At 41.8% G+C, this 6,000-nt stretch overlaps 1 long non-coding RNA gene across 2 annotated transcripts in view; it reads right to left on the bottom strand.

Moving 5' to 3' along the window:
- Positions 1-456: 456 nt before the first annotated feature.
- The window catches only part of LOC103095431 (uncharacterized), a 29,305-nt gene continuing 23,761 nt past the window's right edge, over positions 457-6,000 (bottom strand). Inside the window, exons 2-4 of one of the 2 annotated variants that reach the window (XR_473911.3) lie at positions 3,595-3,760; positions 2,523-2,699; positions 457-588 (exon numbers count right to left, since the gene is read on the bottom strand). This is a non-coding gene — a long non-coding RNA (uncharacterized LOC103095431). Of the gene's footprint in view, positions 589-2,426; positions 2,700-3,594; positions 3,761-6,000 lie in introns of those variants that run through there. The other variant, XR_473912.3, reaches the window with a different exon arrangement.

The following is a 6,000-nucleotide window of genomic DNA, read 5'->3' as shown; positions in this document are numbered from 1 at the left end:
TTCCTACATTCCTTCATTCATTTGTTTGTTCGTTCATTCATTCCCCTTTCTTTTTTAGATAGACGAACAGACAGATAGATATAGACGTAGACACAAATACAGATTTATGTGAGACAATGTTTCATAGTGGATGACCGACTGGAATTGGAGTTATGAAAGTCTTTATTGAAGTTCTATCTCTGAAATATTATTGGCCTTTTCATGGGGCCCAAGGAGCTCCTTAAGTTATAAAGTATTGGATAATAATTGTTGGTTGACTGATTGACTGACATTGTATCCTACCAGCAGAATACAAGCAACTCAGTATCAGAGATTCCTTCATTTTTAACTATACATACATATATATATATATATATATATATATATATATATATATATATATACCAAACATAAGAGTTAGTTATATTATTGAATTGAATAAACAAATCAATGGACTGCAAACATACAAATCTTGCTTTTATAAAATCAGAACCATTAACAGGAAGCAATTCATTTATCCAAAGGTTTCATCAGTTCCTAAGTGAGTGTTCTTAGCAGGAGTTCAGTAATGCACTGAAGAGTCCCATCTTCCAGGTAGGATATTAGTGCCTAGAACATATGAACATACTCTTGAATGCCTTACATGAAGATCTCAATCATAGAAAAATGGGTAGTTAACCTGGGGATACATAGAGACTTCTATAGAAATCTTCAGGAAATTTCCTAAGATTTAACTTTTAATAGAATGTAAGCTCTCAGAAGGTAGGGACTGTTTCCTTTTTCTCTTTGCATCCCAAGTAAAGGTTAATAAATTCTTGTGGAAAAAATAGAATGGAATGCCCAAGGAAAATTTTGTTCATTATCATTTTCACCTTCTTTCAGTCTTGGACAATTTATTGTTCCATCCAAGTCCTTCTAATCACTCCACAAGTCTTTCTTGGGTTTTTAACACAGTAATATTCAAGCTAGAACTTTCCTATAATAGCAAGAATTATAAAAGAGTTAATTATTTAGCCTTCTCTATTTATTGTTTAGTGTCAAAGGAATATTATTTTTATCATCAAATCAAGGAAACCTGGGGGGGGGGAGGATGTGAAAATACATAAAGGCAAAGACAGAAATATGGCAGAAAGTAAGTGATTTGTAGGAAGGTCACCCAGAGTCATAGTCATTGAAAGGATTCAAAATTGGACTCCAGATCATCATTTTAGGTCAGCTAGGAGTTAGGGTCCTCTAGTATCCAAGGTGTCTTCTGGATACATTTGTCAAGGAGTTTTGTTAGTTTAGAATGAATTTTTTGCTTTATTTTCTAACTATATTCAGTATTTTCTCTGATAAAAGGAAATTGATGTTTGCTATTGTTTAGGCATGACCTATGTCACAGGTTCAAATATTTCATTGCAGAAAAAACATAAAGGAAGAAGCAAAAGAAAGAAAAATAGAATGAAGAAAGTCTTTGGGTCCATCCCATGTCAATAACAGCCAAAGAAATTATAGATGTTAAAGCCTGGAGAAGACTAGGGGTTGGAGGTAGCCATCAGTCATTTTACTACTTCTGTTGAGTACAAAGACATTGTCACCATCTTTCTTGTTTCTCTTTAGTGATCAATGCCACATATACTTGCAGATCTGCTACCTCTATCCAGGCATGATCTATGCTACAGAAGATTAATGTGAACAAGGAGCTGATTTAGGAGTGACAATATTGACATGCATAAACCAAACTGATTTCAACCAAGAAACAGAGGAAATCAAGGATTCTGATCAGTAATGGATAGCATGCTGCTATAATTCTGGGAGTGGAAGAGAGTTGTGCTTTCTACTGTATATCACAGGTTTCCAAGCAATGTGTTGGAAGGAATAGTCAGGCCAGGCTTGGTGGCTTACATCTGTTATCCCTGGAGAGGCTAAAACTGGTGGATCTCTTGAGGTCAACAGTTATGAACTATAAGGGAGCTAAGCCAATTGGGTGTCTGCACTAATTCAGGCACCAAAATGGTGAACCCATAGGAGATAGGGGCTACTAGGATGCCTCATAAGGGAGAACCATTTCCGTGTGGAAGGGAAACTGGCTAAATGTTTGCATGTCAATTAACTTTAGAGTTGGGTGCAGGCCTGTGAATAGACATTGATGGTCCAGTCTGAGCCATATAGAATATAGAATAATATAAAAAAGTCTTTGAGCTAAAAGATACCTTAGACATATAGTTCAAACTCATCAGTTTACAGATGAGGAAACTGAGGCCGCAAGAACAGAAGGGACTTAGAGAATTCCTAATAATTATTTGTACCCTAGGTTTCCCCATGCTAAAGGTCTTTGATTAAAGATTACTGGTTGCAGATTTTGTTGGAGAGATTTTTGATACAGGTATGGGTTGGGTTTGGTGGTTCTGAGTACTGACCGTGGAGTCAGAGGGCCTAGATTTAACCCCCACCTCTAATGCTTCTTACATGGGTAACCTAGAGCAAGACATCTTACCTCCCTAGACTTAAGTTTATTAAAAAAAGTGTTAGACAAGATGATCTTAGAGGTCCCCTCTAACCTAAGGTCTTTGATGCTGAATCCTGGGATCTTGAAGTCACGCAGGGAGTCAGGAGTAGAACTATACTTTGTCCCCAGGTCATCTCATCTGAAATCCAGCCTCTCACTCTTCTTAGTGCATCACTTCTCATTTCAGGACAGGATAAATGGCCTGGGAGAGGAGTCCTGGATCTTGGGGCTGTTAACAAAGGATAACATATCAAGGTGCTGCTGAATATAGATTCAGTGACCTATAGACCTTCCCCTTCCCCACCTCTATGAGAAAATGGGGAGCAAAGAAGAGGGTTGGCAGGGGCTTAAGTTGGCCAAATGTCGTTCCAGCTCTCCAGAGCACTGTCAGAATAGAGAACTTGGCATATAATAGCTTCTGCAAGATTACTAACAGGTGTATGTGTGTGTGTGTGTGTGTGTGTGTGTGTGTGTGTGTGAAGAGTCTTCTTTCATTAATATCTTTTGATGACCAGGTACTAGTCGATAGTCAATAGAGGCACAAGACCATGACAGTGAAAACATGTTTTTGGTTACAGGGAGAGCTACCATCACCTTCCTGTTCCCAGTTTGTACAGTCATACTGGGCAGAGACTTCTATAGTCAGGGGAGCTTTGAACCTCCCTCATCAACACTGCATTGGTATTTTAAGGCATCTGCCATCTTTGAGACTTCCTGCCTCCCCTAAATCGGGAAGGTCAAGATGTTGTCTACATGACCGCTGACCTACAAGGGCTGCTCATATTTGTCTCTGAAGACACAAATGGAATTCAGGGCTCAGCAGTTACCCCCCCCCGAGTTGCCATGGGGCTCACTTTCCAATGAGAAGCCTAGCTGTTTCTTTGAACCCTGTTCTCTTGAAGCTTTCATGATTTTAGGTGAGGGAGTTTTGGAGGAGGAAGAACTTTCTGAGCTTCCAAAGATCAAAGCCCAGTGAAGGGAGTCCATGGCAGAGACTGTTAGAGCTGTCCTAACTGATCCAGGTGTGAGGCCAGTGGTGGGAGGGGAATAGGGGAGGTGGGCAAGGACCAAGCCAGTAGCTGATCTGCTCTATCCTATAAACAAGGTAATGGTTCACTCATTACCTCTACGAAATCCAGAAGTAAGCTTGGTGGTGAGAAGATCCATGCAGCCACTTGAAGTAGGAATGCTCTTTTCCCAGGGACTGTGGCAGTTTAGAAGAGAGGGTGCTCCCCGTCTAGCCTGTAGGTCGACATTTTGGCTCTGGTTATATCTTTTCAGCAAATATTCCTTAGGCAAAAGACAATTGTTAGAATTCACTTATCAGTGGTGTCAAGACTGGAAGTACTCTTTTAAGCCCCACTGGCCCTCAGGGCAAGGTCCTTAGCTTTCCCCTAGGTCTAGGAGTTGAGAGGCAGTTTTCTGGCATGATAGCTCTTGAGGTCTCATCAGTGTGTTCCCCCATTGCCCAGGAGGTGGTTTCAATTTATCACCTAGAGTGAAGTGGCTTTTGGAAAGGAATATTTACTAGGGTGGGATAGTAAAAACAGCTCCCAGAAAATATTTCCCCTAAAACTCAAAATCCTCCACCACTCGGAAGTTCACAAGGGTTGTCCTCTGGTAAAGGGGGAAGGGAGATGGGGGAAAAGGAGGCCCAAAGTAGGGCTTGTCCCTCCTCCCCTCAAGCACTAAATGATTTCTTTTCAGGCATTTCCCTGGAATGTTCCCTCCTTTCTGTGGATTGTGCTTCTAGTCTACTTCAGTAGGAATCAACGCCAACTCTCTCTGACTCCAGAGAGTATGTCAGCAATGTGTCCATTTTGTGAATCCCTCTTCCTTCTCAGAGAATTTGTTCAAGTTGAACAGTGAGCCAGCATCCATGTCCTTTGGGTTAATAATGACCAGTGGACATGTGGGGTTGATCAGTGCTGACTAGCACTTTGAACATTGGGTCCTCTTCCAAGAGAAATTGACCCAGGATGGTTTCTTCTACAGGAGGTCCTTTTCTGTAGGCTGAGGGTATTTGGGTATAGGAGGGTGGCCTAACGAAACCTCAGATGTGTTCTGTAGCAGTCCAGCCAATAGGTATTATGAAGAGGCAAGGATTGTGTGTGGGCACATGGCCATTCTGCACATGGCAATGAACTCTGTTCCCAGCATGGCTGGAGTTAGGGCGCAAAACCTTGCTTCCCTTTGTCTCACTCACCTGAGGATAAAAACTCGACCTTCACCTTGTCATTTGCAATTATCCAATGGCAATACACTATGTAACTCATCAATATGTATTGAGTACATTTGTGTATCAAAGAGATTAAAAAGGGAGCGTGGCCATCCCTTTTCCCTTCTTCTTCCTCTCTTCTTGGATGATCTCACAGGTTTGCTCAACACTGTCTTTACACCTTCTTCTTTTCCCTCTATCTCTACCTGAGGCCTGGCCTTTGGCCAGGTGTCTCTTTCTTTTCCAATGCTAATACTTAGCATTCTCTAATTCTCTCTATTAGTCTCTATTCAATCTCTTAGCTGAGCTATATCATCCTCTGACTGGTGTAGTGTTAAATTGGGATCTCTGGACGGAATATAGCCTTTCAGTGACGTCCATTGATTGGGGCATGGCTGCAGCTCCAAGATATTAATGATAACTGATCTCTGACTCATTATTGACATCTTGAATTTGGCTCCCTCATGCCCTTCGTGGCATCCAGAACTTCTATCCTTTTTCTATCTTCCTACCTTAAGGCTTCTCGTGGGTTTGGAAAGCCTTATGTTCCCACCCCAGAGCTCTTCTATTTGGACCCAGAAACAGATCAGCTTCATCCTATTAGTCTGGGCCATACTGATTATTGGGGGGGGGGTCAGATTCCAGAGGCACTTAGCCCCCTCCCATTGCTGAGATGCACTTTTGACTTTCTTCCATTCCCAACCCCATTGGCTCATACTGTAAGGATACTGTGATATTTATTAATTCTTCCACCAAAGACAATTGTCAAATGGCTCTCAGTCCTTAAAGTCCTTGGCTTCTTTGATCCCCTGCAGGAAGACTAGTTTCTTTATTTTTACTAATCACATTTTGCTTTCTAGAAATTTCCCTGTGAGCACGAAGTCTGCGGCTTCCTGTGTGAGATAGTTCACAGGGATGAAGGATTGGTGAGGTTTAGAGGAAGCCTGCTGCTCACAGTCTACAGGATTAATGGGAATCACTGGGCCAAATTAGAGTATGCTTTTTTTTTTACATCTATGGTATTTCCTTGTTTGAAGAGGGAGAAGGAAGGGGGAAGGGGAAGGAGAACCCTCCTGCTGCAGCCTGCACCCTCCCCCAGACACTGAGATACCCAGAAACATCTCAGCCAGTCAATAGTCCTAAGTAAAAACAGATCTCAGATATCCAAACAAAATCCCCCACTGTCCTTTGGGGTTAGTATGGTGGCAAATGTGCTGCCCTTGGATCTAGAAGATTGCAGTCCTCATCCTATCTCTGCTCTCAATTTGCTGTGTAACCTCAGGCGGCTCTCTTGCTTTCTCTGGCTTCAGTT

The sequence above is a fragment of the Monodelphis domestica genome, chromosome 7, assembly GCF_027887165.1.
Source record: "Monodelphis domestica isolate mMonDom1 chromosome 7, mMonDom1.pri, whole genome shotgun sequence".
Taxonomy (NCBI): Eukaryota; Metazoa; Chordata; class Mammalia; order Didelphimorphia; family Didelphidae; genus Monodelphis; species Monodelphis domestica.
Note: the sequence above shows the minus strand (reverse complement) of the source record. Positions and strands in the feature narration are given on the sequence as shown.